The sequence below is a fragment of the Neofelis nebulosa genome, chromosome 1 (assembly GCF_028018385.1).
Source record: "Neofelis nebulosa isolate mNeoNeb1 chromosome 1, mNeoNeb1.pri, whole genome shotgun sequence".
Lineage (NCBI taxonomy): Eukaryota > Metazoa > Chordata > Mammalia > Carnivora > Felidae > Neofelis > Neofelis nebulosa.
Genome location: NC_080782.1, coordinates 168702203 through 168725155, shown reverse-complemented (window position 1 = coordinate 168725155; position 22953 = coordinate 168702203).

The following is a 22953-nucleotide window of genomic DNA, read 5'->3' as shown; positions in this document are numbered from 1 at the left end:
GAGTTCCATCACCCAACTTGAAAATTAGAAATGTTTTGCCATCATGTAATTTTAAACAAACAGATTGCTCATGTGGATTGGGGATTTATTGATTGGTTATTTGGTGGGTTTAATTAGTCAACTACATCAGTTTCATTAAGTAATTATTAAGTTGCTTTAAAATGCTTTTCATGTTTGCAGATACTGAAAAACATCTAAGTAGATCTTTCATCAACCACCCTATTTTTTTTCACTGTCAGATTCACATGATATTCCATTACCTCCAAAACCTTAACTATAAAATGCACTGATTTCACTGAGATGTGATGGAATGTTCAAATCATACATTCTATAAGTTAGGAATCGTGTTGGAAAAAGCAAAGTAAGGAGTTTTTAAAGTCTTACTATTATTCTTGGTGTACACAATGAGAAAGGAGGAGAATTTGCTTTTTAGCAATGAGGAAATTATACAAATCAGCCCACACTCCTTATGCCTGGAAAGAAGTCATATAATATATGACTCTTTTATAATATAGAATTTTCTCTATTAATTTGTTCACGTGTTTAACCAAAAAGTATTGAATATTTTCTGGGGATGTTGAGCACTGGAGTGATAGCAAGTGATACAGACAAGTGCTGACTCTGATAAAACTTCTAGAAAATTCAGACACTAAACATTTGCAATACAGTATGGAGCATGAGATAGCAGGGGAGGTACAGGGTGCTGTGAGAACAGGTTAGGAGAGGATCCAGGCTAGTCTGAAGTCAAGGAAGTCTCCCTAGAGCAAGCAAAGGACCCTGAGGCAGAGGCTCCATAGATGGGCAACATTGAGCCTGAAGCAGGAGTGAAGCGGGGTCGGGGGGAGCAAGGAGAAAGGGAGCAAAGATGGGGCTGGAAAGGAAGTTGGGGGGCGGGTCACACTTCAAGCTAAAACATTGGGTTGCATCCTGGGCCCAATGCAGAACTACCCCAGCACTTTAAAGTGGATAGTAGGACACAATTTGATCAAGATTTAGTCTGGTTCCTATGAAGAAAATGAACAAAAGGCAGTAAGTCCATAGGCAGCAAAATGATTTAGAAGGATCTTGCAACTACACAAGTGAGTTTTGCTGATCAGTTACATTACGGTGAAATCAACTGTATAGAGAGGAGAGGGGTATTGAGAGTACACACCTCGTTTATTATTTTAATACAGATGGAATAAAACACAGTAAAAATAACTAAGTTGTCCAAAATCAAATTACAGATTTCCTTTTTTTCTGATTCACAGTCCAATTCTTTTGATGCTATTATAGTATTTTCCTTTAAGAAAAGCTTAGTGGTTCTGCAAAAAGAAAGGAAGGAAGGAAGGAAGGAAGGAAGGAAGGAAGGAAGGAAGGGAGGAAGGGAGGGAGGGATGAAGGGAAAGAGGGAGAGAGGGAGGGAGGGAAGAAGGAAGGAAGAAAGGAAGAAAAGAAGGGAGGGAGGGAGGAAGGAATGGAGAGAGGGAGGGAGGGAGGAAGGGAGGGAGGGAGGAAGGAATGGAGAGAGGGAGGGAGGGAGGAAGGGAGGGAGGGAGGGAAGGAGGAAGGAAGGACGGAAGGAAGGAAGGAAGGAAGGAAGGAGGGAAGGAAAGGAGGGAGGAAGGATGGAAGGGAGGGAGGGAGGAAGGGAGGGAGGAGGGAGGAAGGAAGGATGGGAGGGAGGGAGGGAGGAAGGAAGGATGAGAGGGAGGAAGGAAGGGAAGAAGGGAGGAAGGGAGGGAGGGAGGAAGGAAGGAAGGAAGGAAGGAAGGAAGGAAGGGGGAAAGAGAGAGAGAAATAAAGACGGAGGAAGGGAGAGAAAGAAAAGAAAGAAGGAAGGTAGGAAGAAAAAGAAAAAAAAACTATCCTTTTTGCTTGAGAATACCTTTTATGTGACAGAACTGTATCTTAGTATCTAAATCAGCCTGTGCTAATTTTATCTTTTACACGTTTTCCAGTATACTTTGATCTAACTCTTCTATCTGCTACTATCTTGCTTAGAGCCTCTCCATTGCGAAGCAGACACTGAGAAAGTACAACACAGGCAGGACAGAAACTGGGATCGCCAAGCACTTGACTGTCTTCATGTGTCCTACCTAACTAAAGCCTGCTGGATTCAAATGTCTTAGATGTAGAAGATTTCTCGGCACATATGTAGATGATCATGTTATTTTCTAATTCCTAATTTGCTTTAAATATTTTCCGCATGATTTATGTATACACTGATCATTTTTAAAAACTTAATTTTGTTGTTCTCAGCAGGCTCTTGATGTTCAGCGATCTCAAAACAAATGGCAACACTGAGAAAAAATTTATAATTTTCTCCTCTCGTTTATTTTCCATAATGTTAACACAGTCATTTTGGTTGATTTGGGAATGCTGCAAGGAAATGACAAGAAAATGCGTGGCAGGTGCAGCCAATTCTCCAAACCAGTCAATTTAGGTTAAAGATAAGCCAAACTGGATAAAGTGCCATGATCAACAATAGTTACAACCGACTTGTTATGTTACATTTTTGCTTCAGATCCAGAGTTAGGTGGGAAAATAAGAGCCAATGGTTTAAGTTAGCTTTACTTGAAGAGTTTATTTAAAGGAATAATTCAGGTTTCTTTTCAAATTACTTCTATTTTTGATTCCCCCTGGAGCAAGCTCTATGTACACAGAAGCCCAGGCGTCGGATTTATTTGAATTTGAATTAAAACATGGGATGGCTCCAAAGTCTCTCATATTTACATTCCTGGCAAAACCTAAATATTGCTAGAAGGCATAGATTCCTTTGTGAACCGTGGAGGGATTTGAGGGATTTTGGTGTTCTAGGGCTCTTTTCGAGGTTATGAAAGCTTTCAAAAAGAAATATATCATGGCTTTACAAATTTGAAGGTGAGAATTCTTTCCGGATGCCAAGTTCACCACAATTTTCTGTTGGTATTAATTCTCAGTATCCAAAACGGAAGGGGTGGACTAGGAAACAGTGTCTACCTGAAATTGTTTACTCCAGGTCCGTGCAATTAGCAGTTACCATCTTAAAAGGGAGAAAACAGGTTTTTCATAGCAACACATGTAGACTTCACCACCAGACACCCATTAGTATCAATGGTTGTCACACAACAAAATTCTCAAGGGCTTTATTGAACATATATCCTTAAGGGTCAAAAAAAAAAAAAAAAAAAAAAAACCTAAAAAACCCAACAACAGTGTTTTTTGATCACAGTTTAAGCAAATGTCTTCTGAAAGATTTAAAAAAATAAATATAAGATTGATTATTTTTAAGTGAATTTTTATATTCTTACAACCTTCCTCCTTTCTTCTTCGATCCCTATAGGAATACATATAGCAAATTTAAGTCTTCCCCAAGCCCTTGAATTTGATTTCTGGCTTCCAAGACCCCTGCATCGATACCTGTACATTCCTATTTACCTGTTTATTCTCCTCCCTAGACACTGAGGTTCTTACGATGGGGGCCTCCTTCCTGAACCTAGCAAACTAGTCTCCTGTGGGAGGCAGAAAACAGCCACCATTCATTGAATAGGGAGATCAACTCTGTTTGGACTTTGAAGCAAATACCCTAATTGCTACACCCCTAAATGTATGTTAAAGTCGTAACTTGGCCGCATAGAGTTGCATAGTAATAAAACTTTGGAATTCAGGTTGTTCCCAGAATATTTCAATAATATTTCTGGAGCACAGAATACAGGTGTTTTTCACCCTGGAGTAGGCCCTGTAGGGCCAGCCTAGATTTTTTTTTTAAGTTTATTTATTTATTGTTGAAAGAGAGAGAGAGAGACCAACAGAGTGAGCATGGGGAGGGGCAGGGGGCAGGGAGAGAGAGAGGATTCTGAGCAGGCTCCACGCTGTTGGTGCAGAGCCCAGCGCTGGGCTCGAACTCAGGAACCATGACATCGTGACCAGAGCCAAAGTCAAGAGTCAGACGCTTAACGGACTAAGCCACCCAAGCATCCCAGGGCCAGCTTAGAATTAAACGTAGGAAAGACATTTGTCGTGACACCTTCACTTGTGTTCATGCCTCTTTGGTAAGATATCAGTAAATAGGTATAGACAGGTTAAGCGACGACCTCTGTGCATTTTAACCAGGTTATTCTGAACATAAACCCCCAAAGTATAAAAACTGCCCAATGGGATAACGGTGTTATGCTCCCATTACTCAGACCATCCCTTCTCCTGGTGCAGGGAAAATCATGAGGCCATTCCATTCAGGACATTGCCGTCCTTCAATCCTAGGCCATCAGACTGGTTGTGTAAAGGCAGTGTCCTTAGATCTCCCACCCTCCTGTTTGTGACCCTAGAATTACATCTATTGGAATTTCCCCATATTCACGTGCATTCATATCTTGTGGCTGGTCTGACAATTGACCACAAACTTGTGGCTTCAAATAACACAAATTTATTCTATTGCTGGTCTGGAAGGCACGAGTCCAAAATCGGTCTTGCTGGGCTAAGGTCAAGGTCTTGGCAGGGCTGGTTGCTTCTGGGGTCTCTAGAAAGGAATCTTTTTCCTTGGTTCCTCTGGATTCCAGAGGATACTGGCATTCCTTGCCTCATGACCCCTTCTCCCAACCCTCCTGTCTCATGACTCTGCCATCACATCTCTTGCCTCTTCCTTTGACATTCTTACCTCTCTCTCCTAAGGACCCTTGTAATTGCATTTAGGGCCCCTCCCCCCACAGGAGAAACCAGGAGAATCTCACCACCTCAAGATCTTTAATTTAATCACACCCGCAAAGCTCCTTTTGCTTTATAAGGCAATACTCACGGGCTCTGGGGACATCTTTGAAGGGGCATTCATCGGCCTATTGAACCATTGCTTTAAAAACAAAATAAAACAAAAAACAAGGCTGCCTGCCCCAAATAAGCAAACAGCATTTGCTCCCCTAGGAGTTTCCTGTAAGAGCAGCTACTACCTTTGGAACACAGACCAGCCCCTTTGTGTCTCCTGGATCATTTATCCACACTGCACGGCGTAAATAAACATTAAAAGAGTTCAGTAGATTACTATGATGTCAGAACCATAGCGGAGAACCTGCGATCACATGACCAAATTACCATCATGTAGCGAAGGCGCGGTCTCCTGTCCCAGGGATAACCCACGGGCCGCCTAGGTCTTATCTTCTCATTTGAGCTCTTGCCTGTTCTACCCAGATGCTAAGCAAACGCTCCCTTCCTGTGGCCCCAATGCTATATTCAAAAAGAAAGGCCCTCTTTCTATGACTTCCAAACACTTACATGGTCTCACCAACTCCAAAAATTCCCATAAATTCATGAATTATCAATATATTCTTCTAAGTGTACAGAATAATTCAATTGACAGGAGTTTTCCTACAACGATTTTTGTGCCTTATATCTCTCCTTCCAGCCTTACTGTCCTGGCTAAGTTTCTCTCCTAAAGAGCTGCTTTCTCTCTTTTGGTTCTCTCGCAATTACAACACTCCCCACTGGCTCCCCTGCCTAGAAATCTGGAAGGCAAAAGCCTTTCTCCGTTACTGCATTTTTCTTTTGCAGATTATAGTTGGTCGAGGCAAGCATTTTTGTTTTATTAAATATGAAGGAAAAGCATTTGTCTACAATAGGTTTATCCATTCAACCATCATCTCATTCAATAATAACAGGTATCACATATTGAGGGTTTTCCCTGTGACAGGCACTGTGCTAAGCACTGTATTCACATTATCTGATTTAACAAGCATCTCTGAAGAAATAATTTTGTGAACACTATGATAATAGGTCTTGTAGTGAATATAGGGAACAGCGACTTACGATCTAGTATGAGAATCGTATTACCACACAACTTTAAGGAACATCTCAACAGAGGTCGAAGATACACAGATACACAAAAGGAGGGATCAGATTACATCTTAGGAAACAGAGGTGATTTCTGTGGATAGGGTGGTATTTGAGAAGGAAGGAAGGGGCATTGGAGAATCAGGAAAAGACAAAAATTATGCACAGACAAATGAAGAGAAGGATTGGTCATAATGCCTACCTGATGTGTCTTAAATGTGCTGTTTGAAAGTTGAAAGCCAGCAAATATTGTAAGATATTTGTGCTTAGACATAGATAGGATTAGGGACTACCTCTCCTATGTGTCCATGATGATGCTGAAGATACATTCCCACGTCACAGGAAGTGTACAAGAGGAAGGCGGTTGTTGCTGCCCTTACCTAGATCATCTGGGTTCTCAAAGCATCTCCCGAAATCCCAGCTACCCTTCAAGGACCCTTTTGAAAAATCAAAATTTTCCGGCTGAGTTTTTCCTGTTTAAACGATTGACAGCAATTTGTAAGCTCCTCTTTTATGACACTCTTTTTTGCTTGGTTATAGCTCTGTCTATATACTTTTTTTTTTTTTTCTTATCTGCCGTACAAGCCTCTTGAGACTCAACTTCCTTGAAAGAACCACCTGTATTATCATGATCTCTTCCACATCTAGAGCCTAGCACATGCCTTTGTTTACAGTAGAAAAGAAGAGAGAATAAAGCAGAAATACTTAGTGTCAGAAATCAAAGAAACATCAAAGCTGTGGAAGGAAACATTTCGAGGGCAGGTTGGGCTTAGTGGGGAAGGACACCGCCATATTCTGGCAAAACACACTTTGATGTCATTGTTTCTCTGCTCTGAGAAAGTGCAGGCTCCATATTCTCCTCCATACTTTTCCCTGGAGGGAGGCTTAGGAGCCCTGATCTCTTTCATATGCTCAGGGGGCCACCAAAGCAGCGACCTGCTGTTTCCAAAGGAGAAAGGCAAAGTGTGGTCTGTAGTGAGAACTGTCCATAGGTATTTCATCATTCTCCCTGGACTCTGACTCTGACTCCAGAGGCTGAACGTGGGAAAACAGCAATGCATCGACTCTGTGACGTCCTCACACCCCCGTAAATCAAAATCCAGTTAGCCCTGGCAGGGAATCCAGGCAATGGTTGCTCCTCCATATTTGGGTAGTGTCTCAGCTGCATTCGATCTCTTCAGTGGTTTGTCCTGCACTTTCTGAAAAAGACTTTATTTGTAAGCGGTCTCCGCACCCAACGTAGGGTTCACTCAAACCCGCAACCCCAAGATCAAGAGTCACACGCTCTACGATGGAGTCAGCCAAGCACCCCTGTCCTGCACTTTTAAAGAGGGAATTGTTCCTGGCAGTGAGCCATTCTTCTTACAGTTTGATTGTCAACTCCACCGCCAGCCACGCGGGATGTAAAAGAGCTCTGAAAGTGCTATTCAAATGTTGTCTTCTGCGTCTCAGTGTCTCCTAACTCCACAGCTTCTCTCCCTCTGCGCTGGGTCCCCTTCACTCTTGCCTCAGCCCCATGCATTCCATACCCGGCACCCAGAGTGGTCATGGGAAACCATAAAGCCCGTCACAATCTTCCCTTGTTCCCTCTCCTCTTTGCCATGATCTTCCAGGTGCACATGATCTGGCCCTGACCTCTTCTCCAGCCTTTCACACACCCTTTCACCTGGAATGCTCCAGACTTATTCTCCTCCCCACTGCTTTCCAAGTGCATGTGCCTTGCCCATGGCCTTGGTGCTCTCCTTGTGCTCAGGCCTCAGCTCAGGTGGCATGCTCCGGAGTGTTCTGGCTGAATGCCACCTCACCACTCTCCCTCCAGTCAGGCCTGTCCCTCTTCTGTCAACCTCCCTTATTTCCTGCACTTATCCCTGATGGGTTGATTGACTACTTTCTGTCTCTCCCTACTAGAGACTCACCTATTGGATTTGTTCAACGAATGTTGAACGCCGAGCAAATAAGTGATCCACGGTTTCCCGACTTTTACGCATTTGACGTCTACCTTGCTGGAACAAGGACTCTATACTCTAGTATTATCCATGCTACCAAAACCGTAAGGAATCTGGATTTGATTCTCAAAACTTTGTGGGATAACTTCTGCTGTCTTATGCGAGGTTGCCAGTGTAGACTGAATAAGGATCCTTTTCCAGACCCAGATGGCTTTTGACCTAAACCCAGTTCAATCACTTACCCCTTACGTAACTTAGGTGAATCCATTAACCTACCTGTGCCTCAGTTTTCTCTCCCATTGAACAGATAAATTAAAAAATAATTAAATAATTAATTTAAAAAATAAATAGTAAAATAATTATGAAGTATTAAAAATCATACGACTTCATGAGATCTCTATGAGGAAGAAATGACTCACAACATGTAACTGCATAGAACATGACCCGGCCCATTGTAAATGCCCCATAAATGTTAGCTGTTATTAGGGATTTAACATATCTGAGGAATACATACTTGAACTCTTACTGAATATCAGCAATTTTGTATAGTTGACAATCAATTGTTTTAAAATACATGATATTTAAGTTGTTAAAAGGTTAACGAGAGCTTTTATCACAGATTACACCTATTTTTCACTCTTTGAGTCAAGAAAATCTAGGCTTTATTGAAGTTTATACAAAGGTTAGTGTAAAAGGTTGCTCTTTGAGGCTTATGAAATCATACGGTTTTCCAGCTATAAAAAGATAAATATTTGACTTGCAATCTACCTAATGACTTGCATCTGCTTATTTATTGGACTAAAAGCATCCATGGGGAGCCAGGTATGTTGATACTGGGCTTTACACGGTAGTTGTGTGGCAATGCCAATTAGAATGTAACAAAATCACCCATTGCTTCCAATTCAGCTGGACCAGCTGGAATTGAATCTATAAGCTATAATTTGTGCAAATATATATCCAGAACTCTGTTGTTTCTCTCTCCACAGGAAAAAGAAACATGTAGAAGAAAATCGTTCTTCCTTATAAGAAGCCAAGTTATACCAATTTCTTTAAAGAAACTAAGCTGACTTTACAATCAAAAAAGAGAATTATATGCATACTGCTGTTGCTAAAAATGATGCACAAACATAATGTACTTAACTTTTTAAGGGATCACATGCTCTGATTCTCTCCGCAACTGTGGTTATTTGGTGAGATGTGTGTTTTTGAGCTGAAATATCCTGTTGTTTTATTTTTTATTTATAGTTTTATTTGTTTTTTAAAGTTTATTTTGAGAGAGTGAGTGGGGGCTGGAGAGAGAGAGAGAGAGAGAGAGAATGAGAGAGAGAAAGAATTCCAGGCAAGCTCCACACCATTAGCACAAGTCCGATGTGGGGCTCAGACTCACTAATGGTGAGATCATGAACTGAACAGAAACCAAGAATATAGGACTCTTCACCGACTGAGCCACCCAGGCACCTCCTGGTGTTTTTTCAGAAGAAATCCTAGCTAATAGACCACAAAGGACCGCCACTATAATTAAAACAAAACAAAACAAAGAAAAAAAAAAAAGAAAAAGAAGATCAATAAACAATTATTTACCTTGATTGCATTTCCAAATTGAGGTTCCCTTATAATCTCCCAATTATTATCATTTAATTTAAGATGTTCTTATACCCCTTCTTTTCAAGCAGATGGTTCTGAATCGTGTTTGAATAATTTTATTGGCTACATGTTGCAGTATAACAATTGGGTTTTTTTAAATGAACTTAGGGTAGAAAAATCGAGATGAAAGAGTTACTTTCCTGTATTTCTGGCGGTTTTTACATCCATCCTTCTTGTTGATAGGGTAGAGCTAGTGTTGTTTATTTAAATATGAATATGGAAAGTGAATTTAACCTCAGAAAATCAGTCTTTCTCTAGTATACTTTCTTTTTCTATAACTCCCCAGTTTGAGGAAGCAGAAGTGGGTTGGCAAATAAATTACAGCATTTAATCTTAACTGAATACTATGAGAAGGAAAAATACATTGTGCTTCCTTTTTGAGCACCTTTCTTCCAAGTGCTGTTGGAAAATGTTTGATGTAGGGAGACAATTTCTTGAAAAAAGTCATTGGATGACTATCCTAATGAGGAACCTTTGACAATAGATGACTAAAGCCCAATTTCTCTCAGGTACGGACTTCTCAGAAATCTCCAATAACACGACTTTGTGGCAGGGAAAGACGGTACTCTGGGACAAGCTGTATTCAAATTAGTCTCCGAATCCAGTTGTGTAAATGCCCTTGCCTCAATGTGACTCATTGTTCTTTAAACTTAGTAATCTAATCCTTTTGGTGCTGGTCATATGTATGCATTGTCTTCTGCCTGATGTTCTTCAAATCTGTTTCTTGACTGACCTACCCGATGGGTTATCGGAGAGCTTTCTTGAATACCATCATGGTCTGTATACTTTGCAACTCAGCCAGATTTTCACGTCAGGAGGCCAAATCAATACTCTTGCACAAGCAAAAGGCACCTTGTTGGGGTGGATGTAGACCTTAGTCATAAGGCTGAGTGAACAGAGAGATAGTTGGATTTCAGCCCTGCTGGCTTCATAGGTCAGAAGCCATGGAGCATTGCACCAACTGGACCTCCAGAGGTCATAGCCCAGTGTAATTTGTAGCTTATACGTGGGTGGGCACAATCAGAATCCAGGTATTGGTAACTTGAATTCCTCATGAAACTGATTTAACCACCTCAAATTATTACTTAAGAATCACCCGTTCAATGAATGAAATGCCAAACCACCCTGCTTAAAATGCAAAACCTCCCATAGTGTAGAGTTTTGTCCAGAAAAGGAAGCCTTTTGTACTATTTTTTGTCTTACCCTATCCTTAAGTTATGAATTTAAGTGAAATTGAGAAGACCATAGATGAAGACCATAAGTCACATGGCTGTCCTATCTATGCACTTACCATTAACACCCCGTTTACACTTAAAACAAAAAACTAGCAATAAATTACCGTACTGGGCCTAATGGTTAGTTGGCTGGGCTTTGGATTTAGAACACCAGGGTTATAATCCTGGCTTGCCATGGTCTTGCGCTAATGATTGTTTCTTATCCTTCATTTCCCATCTGTGAAAGGAGGATGATAGGATCGCCTCGCGATCAGGTTTTTAATGCGAAATCAACGAGAAATTTCATGCAACACACATGGGATTGTGTTTGACACGTAGTACTTGCTCAATATCCTGAGATTATATTATTATTAATTTAAGACGCAAGCAATATTAGGTAATGTTATTTAAATAGTGACAATTCATTTGCATCCTCAAATAGAATGGGTCACTTACATAATATTACAAACCACGTTACGCTTTTTTATATTACAGTAGAGGGAGGATACGAGAACCAGTGATAGTCCTCAGCGGACACACGGTAACTATCTGGAGCCTTCTGCCCTCCTCCTTGGGAGCACTCCCTCTGGAGCGTCAGCTGCTACAACAGTGACCAATGTATTTAGTTGGCCTTCTCATCTTTTCTAGGGGGGGAGCTTCTTATTATAAATCAATCTTCTCTTCACGTGAACTCATCCCTTAGAGAGCGAGAAAAGACATCAAACCCATTCTGGATCCGTACAAAGATTTGTTTACTTACTTTCCTTTTATTTCCTGGTAGAAGATATCTGATGGACCAAAGCTCTCTCAGTGTAGTAGGAATACTGGATTTAAATGTATCACTTTCTTTAAGCCGTTAATCCAGACTAAACTAACTCCTCTGATTACTTAAAAAAAAAAAAATAATAATAATAAAAGAGTGGGGGATAATAATAAAAAAAGCTTGGCGGAGGGGAAAGCAACAGGAAAGAGAACAGATCTCATTTTAGCCCCCAAAAACTCTGTTTAAAAAATAAATAAATAACAGCAGAAGAGGCTGGTGTTGCAGGTGAGGGGATAGGCAGCATGCTTATGTAGGCCAGTGTTCAAGATGATATCAATAAATCACGCTTTTGTCCCTTTCCTATTTGTCTAAGCCCAGGTATTTTTTTTTTTAATGTTTTAGTTATTTTTGAGAGAGAGAGAGAGAGAGAGAGAGAGAGAGAGAGAGAGAAAGTGAGCTCAAGTTGGGGAGGGGCAGAGAGAAACGGGGGACCGGGGATCCAAACCAGCTCTGCCCTGATAGCAGGGAGCCAGACTCGGGGCTCGAACTCACAAACCGCGAGATCAAAACTTGAGCTGAAGTCGGTCGCTCAACCGACTGAGCCACCCAGGAGCCCCTAACTCCAGGTCTTCATCTATTCTTTTCCCGATGAAACTTTCACAGATGCTTTTCTCAGGGTGTCCTTTTTGTGGCTCCCAGATTAAAAATAGAAAAGGGGATGTGAATGGAATTATATCTGAGCCAGCCTGTTTCCACGTGAGAAAACTCTAGCCGGAGAATGGTTTGTTAGATACATGTCACCATGAAATCATCTTATTGGAATAGAAAAATAATATAAAAATAGTTTATAAAATAGAAAATAGAAAAATACTATAGTAGGTCAAGCTGATCGGCCTTACACTTGCAGTTTCTGGTTATCAAGTTCTACTGCATCATGTGATTAGTTGTGGCTTCTTTAAGGCTATTAGACTTGAATAAAAACACCAAGTAAAGTAAAATTTAACAATGTCATGCCTGGCAAGGTGATTTAATGTGTAGCACGATACCATCTTAAAATAGCCATTTAAGATGATGTGATAATTACTACATTTTTTTTTTTGAATTAAGAGAGTTGTTCCTACTTGTGTACCTCTTTAAGTTTCTGAACATTTTCCTAACTATGACCTGATCTGATTTGATCTCATAATAACTTGGGTGAGACACTGAATACAAGTATTAATTCTAAGGTACACTGGAGTTTTCCACTGCAGACTCTGTTCACATTTTCATCAGGTTTTTAACTTCTATTTGTATCTTTGGATTCCTCAAACCAATCTTTGCTTTTTATATTTGCTTCACTTGGATCAAGGCTTCCAAATGAGCTCGGCTACATTTTTTTGTTAACGTCTTTATTTTTGCGAGAGAGACAGAACAAGTGGGAGAGGGGCAGAGAGAGAAGGAGACACAGAATCAGAAGCAGGCTCCGGTCTCTGAGCTGTCAGCACAGAGCCTGATGCGGGGCTCGAACTCATGAGCCATGAGATCATGACATGAGCCGAAGTTGGATGCTCAACCGACTGAGGCACCCAGCCCCGCCTCTTTTTTTTTTTTTTCTTTTAACGTTTATTCATTTTTGAGAAACAGAGAGAGAGACCGTGAGAGTGGAAAGGGCAGACAGAGAGGGAGACACAGAACCCAAAGCAGGCTCCAGGCTCTGAGCTGTCAGCACAGAGCCTGATACAGGGCTTGAACTCACGGACTATGAGATCATGACCTGATCCAAAGTTGAACGCCCAACCACCTGAGCCATCCAGGTGCCCGTCGGCTACATTTTTCTATGGGTTGTTATAAATTGATACATGTGACTGTTACAGATCTGGGACAGGGACCCAGAGCCCGGTAGGAATCAAACACCTACCAGACTTAACTCACTGGGCAGCAGATCAGGTTCCAGTGTGCACTAGCTGGGTGAGTCTGGCTCTGTTATCCCATAGATATCACTAATTTAAAAATATTCTGATGCCATTCAAAGGTCATACAATTCATATTTGACCAAGCTGACACGGGAGTCCAGGTCTCAAGATCTCTGCTTAACTTCCCCTTTGCCTCTCTTCCTTGCACCTGACACGAAACCAGTTAAATGATGGCATATAAAAAGGGAGCTTGGGAACAGTTTCCAACAGTGCTTTAAAGAGTCACTTCATTAAAATAAAAAAAAAAATTAAATGAAATAAAGAGTCACTTCATCCCTTCCCCTTCTCCAAACTCCTGTGACCCCTTCCATGAAATCAGCTGGAAGTGACAGAGAGGAGCCAGGGTTCTATTCTCTGTCCCTTTCTGGACAGGAGATCACCAGGAAATGAAAATGATGAGCCTTATCCACAGCCATACCCGGGCCGGTCTGCTCTCCCTGTCAGTCTCGACAACCAACTTATTCATGTTTAAGTCGTGATTGGTAGAAAGTGTTGTGGCTCGTGGTTATTAAAAAACTATTTTTGCTGAGTGTTTGCTCGCATTTAAAATTAGTGTCTTAAGCACTCGCATGTGTATTGTTGAAAACTCTCAGCACACACACATCCACACACGGACACACACAGTCACTGAACACACCGAGCAAGCCTTCTCTTTGTACGCTAACAAAGAACCCTAGGTACATCCATGACCTGATCAGTCTTGGGATTCAAAACTGCAAAAGCTCTAATAAGAAATGTGTTCCATTTCATAAATAAATGTTCTTCCGTTGCTTTCCCGTTTTGTTTCTGAACCACTGACAAGTATTTTATTTGTCTTCTGGTGGGAGCTAAATATTTGATGAATTCCATCGGCTCATAACATATTTGTTAAACACAAACTCTGCTTCCTGTTCGGGATCGAGCAATAAAATTTGTGTTTGTTTGGGTTGGCACGTTTTTGAGTAGACTCTACGCTGTAACTCTTCGCATATTTGAACCGTTTATCCAAGGTTGTGGAACTCTGTATCAGAACTGTTGAATGGAGGGTTTCTTGGCATCCCCCTTATCATTTCTTAATGCTTTTGTATTAAAAAAAAAAAAAAAAACTCATTCAGTTGGTACAGAGTCCTCACTATACCTTTCTGAAAGATGTTGGAACAAAGCAAAAGTGAAATTTTTTTTTGCCATCTTTTAGATTTCTCCTGAATATGTTGACAAAGCTTGTTTTGACACACTGGTTTGGTTTTGTTTTTGTGTTCTTTGATGCACTAGTTGTAAAAGAAGAAGAAAAGAAACCAACTGGCAGGAAATGTATCAATAATCATTTGTTAATAGCATTTCAAGGTTAAAAAAACACAAGGTCTGTCTAATTTTTATGCGTCACTGATTAGCTTTTTGTGAGGTGTGTACCTTTTGGGGTGTGCAATCTAACTAAGCTTTCCCTGAGGCAGGGGAGGCGTTTCCTATTCCTTCCTTTTCATTAAGTCATAGTATCTTTGCCTCCAGGTGTTAAAATTATAATCATAATCTACTTAAAAATTGTCAATTTAAAACTCCATCCATTATGATCTCAAATAGATAGTCAAAATACAAGATGGCCAATATCCACCCTCTACCACCATGTAAAGGTAGAAAATGACATGTTTGCATTAAGAGTGCATTAATTGAGGGAAATTAAAACTCTGTTAGGACACAAGATAAATTAGAGGAGATGTTGTTGGATAGGCTTTGAGTAGCAGCCCCAAGCACACTTGGTTTCTTCTCTGACAAAAGCCCTGTAATCCCAATGGGCAGAGCCATGAGTTTCTTTCCTTCCGTTGTTTCCCAGGGCCCCAGCCTGTGCCAAGTAGCAGACAGAGAAAAGGCCCCAAAGGAGCAAAGATAAAGATAGTGTGATAGCTTAGGCAAGCACAGAATGAGCCTCTGAACTTAGAGAGGAATTGATATAAAAATGTAAAAAGTGAAAGTTAAGGGAGGAAAAACAACATGGCTGGATGATTGGACTGGGGCCGAGGAGAAGGAACAGTATGAGCTAAATCCTCACATCCTGTGGATGAGGCCATACCTGAGAAAGGAGAAGGAGAAGGAAAGCCGGTCTGCGGGAGACAGGCCATGGAAGGGTGGATTCAGTTGGTACAGGCTGAGCATGGGGTGCGTATCCATGGGGCAGTTTTGATGGAGGTGGTGCCCCCAGACCTCAGCAGTAGCACAGAAAGAGTAGGGGGTGTATTCCTCATGCACAAAGATGACATCATCCAAGGTGTATATGGAGAGACTAAAGGCATACATGAGGTTAGAGGAAAGGTAAATTGAGGACCTGTGGACAGGACAGGAGACAAGACAGTGAAAATCCAACATGAAAACAAGTGTATCATTTATGCTATCCACAGTAGGGAACAAGGAAAGATTTTTAAGCACGAGAATGATATTATGAAAATTGAGGGGAATTAGCCAGGAGATCGTGTGCAACATCACATCACATGCTAAGGAAATAATTGTCTGTCCCCTGAAATATTCTAGACACTATACACAGCGCAGAGATTAATAGTGAATAAAAAAAATACGACCCCTATGTCACAGAGAGAACAGTGAGCAAAGGAAGAATCTAGAGAGAAATGTTCCAATGACAACGACACTGTGAAAATCCAGGTTTAAAGAAAAATGACTTGATTATATAAAAAAAAATTGTTTTCTTTTGTGTTTTCAGTTTGGGTGTGTTTTGTTGTTGTTGTTGTAGAAAAGTAATAGGTATCTGATAAACGATTGGAAATAAGAAGTTGGAACCGAGATATATAAATGATGAACGTGAGGTTGTCAAGATTGGCTCATGTTAAGATCATGGTGACCGTAGCAAGGCCAAGTCCAATGGAGTAGGAAACTTTTGTAATGGGGCACATATGAGGGATTCATTTTATTTTATTTATTAACTGCTAGAGCTCTAGAACATACTTCCCAAAGCTTCTACTGATATCTTCTCCAGTTAATTTGGTCTGAGTCTTAAATTTTATCTGTCACAATTTACCTAGAGCATGAAACTTAGTTTTTCTGTTTGTTGCTCTTCCTAAACTACTCCAATGAGATATGTTACCAGGACAGGGAGGTGAGTATATGTGGGTAAGTGTGTGCATAGAAGTACATATTCTCTACATTGTTGTGAAAAACAGAAACCACTTTTAGGCTAAACATTGATGTAAAAATAGCTCAACTTCATTTGTAGTTGCAAATAAGTTTATATTGGACAACTACATTGTATTTCACAAACATTTTAAAGTACCAAAAAGGGGGCGCCTGGGTGGCTCAGTCGGTTGAGCGCCGACTTCGGCTCAGGTCACGATCTCGCGGTCCGTGAGTTCGAGCCCCGCATCGGGCCCCTGTGCTGACAGCTCAGAGCCCGGAGCCTGTTTCAGATTCTGTGTCTCCCTCTCTCTGACCCTCCCCCATTCATGCTCTGTTTCTCTCTGTCTCAAAAATAAATAAACGTTAAAAAAAATTAAAAAAAAATAATAAAGTACCAAAAAGATGAAATCGCAATTTAAAGCAAGCCCTGTGTCGAATTACACAACCGTGTCAAACTGTCATGTGTGTATGAAGTAGTTAGGGACCCTTCTCTGGGCCTTTGCTTTCCCATCTTTGAAATGAGGAGATTGGGCCACACAATTTCTTAAGTACGTTTCCATTTTTATTGATGTGCCTGATTATGTATAACAAGGATTTGCAGGGCGGCAGTGGGGTGGGGGGGCAGATAATCAATTTTCTCTCTGCCGTAGAACAGAAAAATGTTTTGTAAAGTCTTACTCCGCCATCTCATTCACTCTTTGGAAAAAAAGTCCTATGTGCTGTGTAGAAATCATCACCTTCTGATAACCTGCCCTGCCTGTTCCATCGGTACAGGTTCTGAGTTAGCCCATTGTGGGTTACACATCCAGGAAGTAAAAAGCCAGATGTGAAGGCACTGCATTGCTATGAGAGATGGAAAGAGAGAGAAGGATCACTCCATTCTCCGTCAATTTAGTGTTTGGGTGGGTGGGAGGTTGGAGGGGAGGGGAGGGATGACTTTTATGATCAATAAAATGGTGAACTGGATTTTGCTTTCATTTAAAAGATTTACACTCAATGTAGGAGCAAATAAATCATTAATCATCCAGCTATCAACAATGGTTTCCTAGTCCTTGGGGATTAAGATTGATATGAATCAAAGCACCCACTACCCCGAATTTTGAAAAAGATTTCTGTAACCTCCAGAACTTGACATATATAATGTGACAACTGGTTCCAAGTCAGTCTATGCCTCTTTTCCTGTCCCCCGCCCCCCTCCCCCCCAGCCCAGAATGGGAATCCTTGTCACTTTTCTCCCTTGTTTCAATGGTGAAGAAAAAAAATAAGTCCTTTCAAATTTATTTTGAAATGTAATGCCTTATCCATTACAAACTCGATTGTACGCAGCATTCTATGCAAGTCATGCGTGGATATGGTAGAATTCGCTGCTGTTAAAATTCGATTTGCTATTACTCCATGGGGACATATTTCTGGGCACTTGACTCTGTGCATTCCAGTCTCTTGCCATATTGCCTACCCCCTTTTCCTTCTTGTCTTTTTGGCACCTCCTCATGTCCACCCAATTTAGCTATCTCTGTTGTCTTCCTTAAGACATTAATCTTAAATCACCCTTTCCCAATCCTAAGTGCTCAGCAACGCATTTGCCAAAACCAGAAACAGACTCTTCTGAGTTGAACTCAAGGGTCCATATTAAAATGATATACAGACAAACACGTATGAAATTGTGAGTGAGTATATGCATGAATCCCAATTCATATTCAGTCAAATTTGCACATGTCCTGAAGTCTTTGGAAAATGTGCCGTTCTATAAAAAGACACCCACACTTACGGTTCTCTGTACAACATGCAATTGTTACTGACATTGCTGTCCGGCCGCCCTTTTCGGGTGACAGAGGACACTGCTGTGAGCAGAGCCGGTTGCCTGGGAAAGCCAGCCTCCCCTGTGACCCACTTCCCCACATTTGAAACGTCGGTCCCATATCTCACCTGGCAGGAAGGGAGCCGTGGGGAGAGCTCTGTTGGCCGCTGACCCATCGGCAGCAGGCCTGCCCGGGGAATGAGGCAGTCGGTGCCTTTGCAAGACCGTCCTTTGCCTTTCCCTTTGTATTCTGTGAATATACAGAGGTTCAAAGAGTAAGAAATGGTCTTTCTTGTCCCCTGTGATTCCTCGTAGGCCCCTATATCTGCGGCCACTTATTCAGAACAGCCTCGTCAGCTGCGTGTGGTGCAGGGTGAGGTATAGGCACGAGCATGCTTTGCATTGTGCTTACCGCAGGAAGCTTGAACTAAGCAAAGCACAAATGAGCCAAGTTAGAAAGAGAGGAGGGCATCAGGTTCATCATCGGTGCCTTTAAATATCAGGCAGGACTAGGAAGTATGCTTTAAAAGATTTTCTTTTTCTTTTTCCAATTAAGTCTTCCCAAACAGATCTCTCCCAACCATGGTATGCATTGTCTTGTCTTCCTGATTTCCCTTTTTTGGGTCTAAGTAATGCAAGCAAATAGGCATTGTGTTTACAAACAGCCGTTAGGGACCTGGCAACGGGTTATCTTGAACCTACTCTTAAAATCAAGCCATTACTTGTGCAACCCGTCCTGTAACTTCTAGACTCAAGACATAACAGAGCAAAAACCTTTTGTGCATTTGATAAAGTCTCAGTGCGGGTGTCACACAGGCCGACAAGGTGGGACCCCAAGAGGACGATTCGAGTCACCCGATTGTTTCAGAAATCCCAACAAGTTTACCTGACCCAGATCATAAAGACATCCAACCAACATTTTGCGTTGAGTTCTGATACAAGTGATTCAATGAGACTCTGGATTTAAAGTTGTATAAGTGTATTTATTTATTTATTTTGAGAGAGAATGAGAGAGAGAGAGAAAGAGAGGGAGGGAGGGAGAAATCAGGGGAGGGGCAGAGAGAGAGGGAGAGAGAGAATCCCAAGCAGGCTACATGTTGTCAGTACAGAGCCCAACTGGAGCTTGATCTCATGAACCGTGACCCGGGCTAAAAGGAAGAGTTGGACCCTAATGGGCAGAGCCCCCCAGGCATCCCTGGATTTAAAAGTAAGTTGAATACAATGGAATTTCACTTTGGGCCTATTTACCTAATGGCTTTCTCCTTTGTTCGTGTTACTCTGAGTTTATACCAACTCCGTCTTTTCTTGTTCTCGATGTCTGTTTGGACAAGTGTGTCAAAATACCTTAATCCCAGGCACCAGCTAGGGAGGAAAACCTCCTTTTTTTTTTTTTCCTCCCCTGTAAATCCAACACAGTTTCTTTTCTGTTGCGTCTGCCCCGCAGACTACATTTGTTAACATTCTTGGTGATTTCCATAAAGATGCCCACATGCAAGGTGGTGGTTGAAATATCATTTGTGCGAATGTATAGCATAGAAAGAGGGCTCCAGAACAGAGGAGGCCCTTGGGTCGGCCGCTCTGAGGCACGCTGGCGATTCAGGGGGCTCAGCTCCAAGGCCAGACTCTCTGAAGACTTATCTCTGGTACGTGCAAAGAACCCTTTTATTCCTCAAAGGAGGTTGAGAGAGCCTTCCTCTTTGAAAGACTGTGCCTTCCCCGGTTAAATGTAGACTGGTCATAAAGGCAGTAACTGTTGTCCTGGGCGGAGAGAAGGACAAGGTTTGCCATGGCAGCTTTAGAGTCCCTCCAGGTTTAAAGGCTTTGGGGCTCCTTGACGGTGACGCTGGGCTCCACTTGTAAGGACCTCAGTCCTGGCTGCTTGGCCCACACGCCAGGTTATCATCAGCTATGACTAAGCCAGAGCCAGCTAGGAGAACAATGGCATTGTTTTGTCTCATCACATGATGAAAGAGCAGTATGGGCACACTTTTTCTCTGTGACTCAGAGATGCATTCTCGGAATCCAAATAAGGAGACATGTCGCCTGCGGAGACTGGGGTTTCCTCTGCCACCAGTGGGAGCTCCTCACCTAATTCTTCCCCAGAATTGATCCACCAGAAGATGAATTTCAGCCACTGAAGGGAACCCACAGTGTGTGCGTGCTGTGTGTGTGTGTGTGTGTGTGTGTGTGTTTCCCTTATGGGGTTTACAAAAAAGCATTAAAAAACCCGAGCAAAAATTCAGAAGGGATTTCTAGTGCCTGAAGCAGCAGGAGCAGAGGCTTTAATAAGGACGGTCTGGGGACAATTCTACTACGAGGCTAACTCAGTTACCCCAAACTCTCCCCAGCACTGTCAAAACTGGCTCTTTGGGGGTTTGAACTATGTCAGGTTCTCACCGAAGCTTCACTGCTGCTCGAGGCCATGCAAGGTAGCACATCCTTCTCGCCACCCGCTTTAGAGAGACAGGTCCCTTTTCTCCCCAACTGCTATCCCCTTCTGGTGCAAGGAGCTTGGGGAGACCTTCCGCACTCCACTGTGCACAGAGGTTTTCTTTTTTCTTTTTGTGTGTTTGATTGATGAGAACAGGAAGGAAAGGAAAGGATTTTGAACAACAGAAATAGAGAAAAAAAGAAGATGCGTGTAGAGATTCAGCGTATGTGGAAATACTTAAGTTTCTAAACTCTCGCAGTTCACATTGTTAATGGGTCCTGTTGGCGGTATTGCCTTTGGCTTGAGGGGCTTTGTCAAGACTTCAGGGACTCCTCCAGCTTTCCTCAAGTCACACTGGGTGTGTGTGTGCAAGGGTGGGGGAAACATGGCGGAGAGATTACGTTGGTTTCTGTTCTGGTGCAGGTGGGGCCATGTGTGATTGCCTCACCCTTGAGTACAAAGGATATTCAATCAAATACCATGATCAATAAACACCAAAGGGAAGTCTCCATGGTGGGAGTGGACATGGCTGGGAGCCAAAAAAAAAAAAAAAAGCAAGAAAATTGGCCCCATCTACCCTCAACATAAAATGGATCCCTGCCTACGCAATAATTACTGTCACCTCATGAACTCGGTCTTTTCTTCTTGTTCCCATACTCAGTTTCAGCGAGAGAAAAGAGGAGGGGTCTGTAAAGGAAAGATAAAGGTAGAGGGGTTATAAAATGTACCCAGCTGCCATCCTGCTTCAGAAACTAATGCTGTGCCCCCTCCCCACCCCCGCCTTTTCAGAAGAAACCCCGAAAAACTAATGAGAAAAAATTTGAAAGTCCATGAGAAAAAAAAAAAGAGAGAGGTTTTGCCCCCGTCTTTTGATGCATAGAGCCTACCAGATACAGATGTTCCTGAGCGGAAAGCATAGTGAATATTAAATGAGATGACAGAGTATATTCTCTAAAGTGGAGTTGTCTTAACCAGGATTTAGAGTTCCTCTTAAAAAAAAGAAAGAGCTCTGAAAAATCAGAAGATAAGCCTAAGGAAAGCAGACTGGGGCAAGAAAGACCAGAATCTAAATACATTTACTTAAATTTGTATTTATATACAAAGAAATACCAACAACGGTCTTTATTAGAAGAGTTGTACTGGGTTTTTCTATATGCAGTTTATCGTGTTCTTCCCCTCCCCACCCTCCAAAAAAAGCAAACTTTAAGACTATGCACACTTTTTCAGGATGAGAAGAGAGAGGAAATCATGTTTCTTCGGAACTGAAGGTCAAAGGGGAGGAGCACAGAGAGACCATGAAATGGTCAGCCAGAAAGTGAACTTTGGCCCCCGGGGGGCCCTAACCTGTGGTTCTAGACATGGCTTCCAAGATTCTCATCCTGTAGCTATTGAATCAAACACTAACTTAGGTGCTGTTGGGAAGGGATTGTTGGGATGTAATTAGGTATGGAGAGGATTCCCATGGGCACAGCCCAGCCGGGCAAGCCCTTGACACGCACAGATTTTCAGGCTGGTGGAGGAGGTCAGAGCGATGCAAAGAGAGAGGGAAACTTGGAAGTTTGGCAGGAGGGTGGAAGTCACCTGCTGTTGCATTACTAGAGGGCTTCACAGTAAAGAATGGGAGGTTGTCTCAGGACCTGGGAGCGGCACCTGCTGACAGCCAGCAGGGACGCAGGGTCTCTCAGTCCTGCAGTCTCCAGGTACCGACTTCTGCCGGTGACAGGGAGGACCGCAGGAGGCAGGGAGCTCCAGGTGGAGCACAGGTCAGCCGGCTGACCCTGGATTTCACCCTCCAGAGAGACCCGCAGCGGAGGACCCAGCTCCACCCTCCTGGCCTCGGGGCTTGCGGACTTGCAAGGTCACACGCAGGTGGTGTGGTAGCACTGGGACTGTGGTACTTGGTCACGACTGCGACACACACCCCCTCCTTACAGAAATCAAAGTGAAAGGAAAAGAGGAGCAAGTGACCTTGCAGTTCCTTCTTCCTCCAAAAAAGGAGCTGGATATTCCTCCTCCCGTTCCTGACACAGGGTCAGCTGGAGGTCTGCGCCACAGGCCATCTAAAGTCCCCACGTCCTCACCGGAGCCTCTCCCGACGGCCTGTGCTAGAGTGAGCCCCATGCCTACGTCGGAATGGCACCGGCTCTTCCAATGATAAGATTTCTGAGACATCTTTCTCTTTGTGAGCCCCCCCTCCCTTTTGAACGTGCACTTCAGTTTGTGAAGGAAAAGCTAAATCCTTGTGAGATAGCACCCCTGCATTTCTTAAAGTATACTCTCCCAAGTTGCAACTAAATGAGCCACGAAACGCAAAGTGTTGGCAGATGGGAA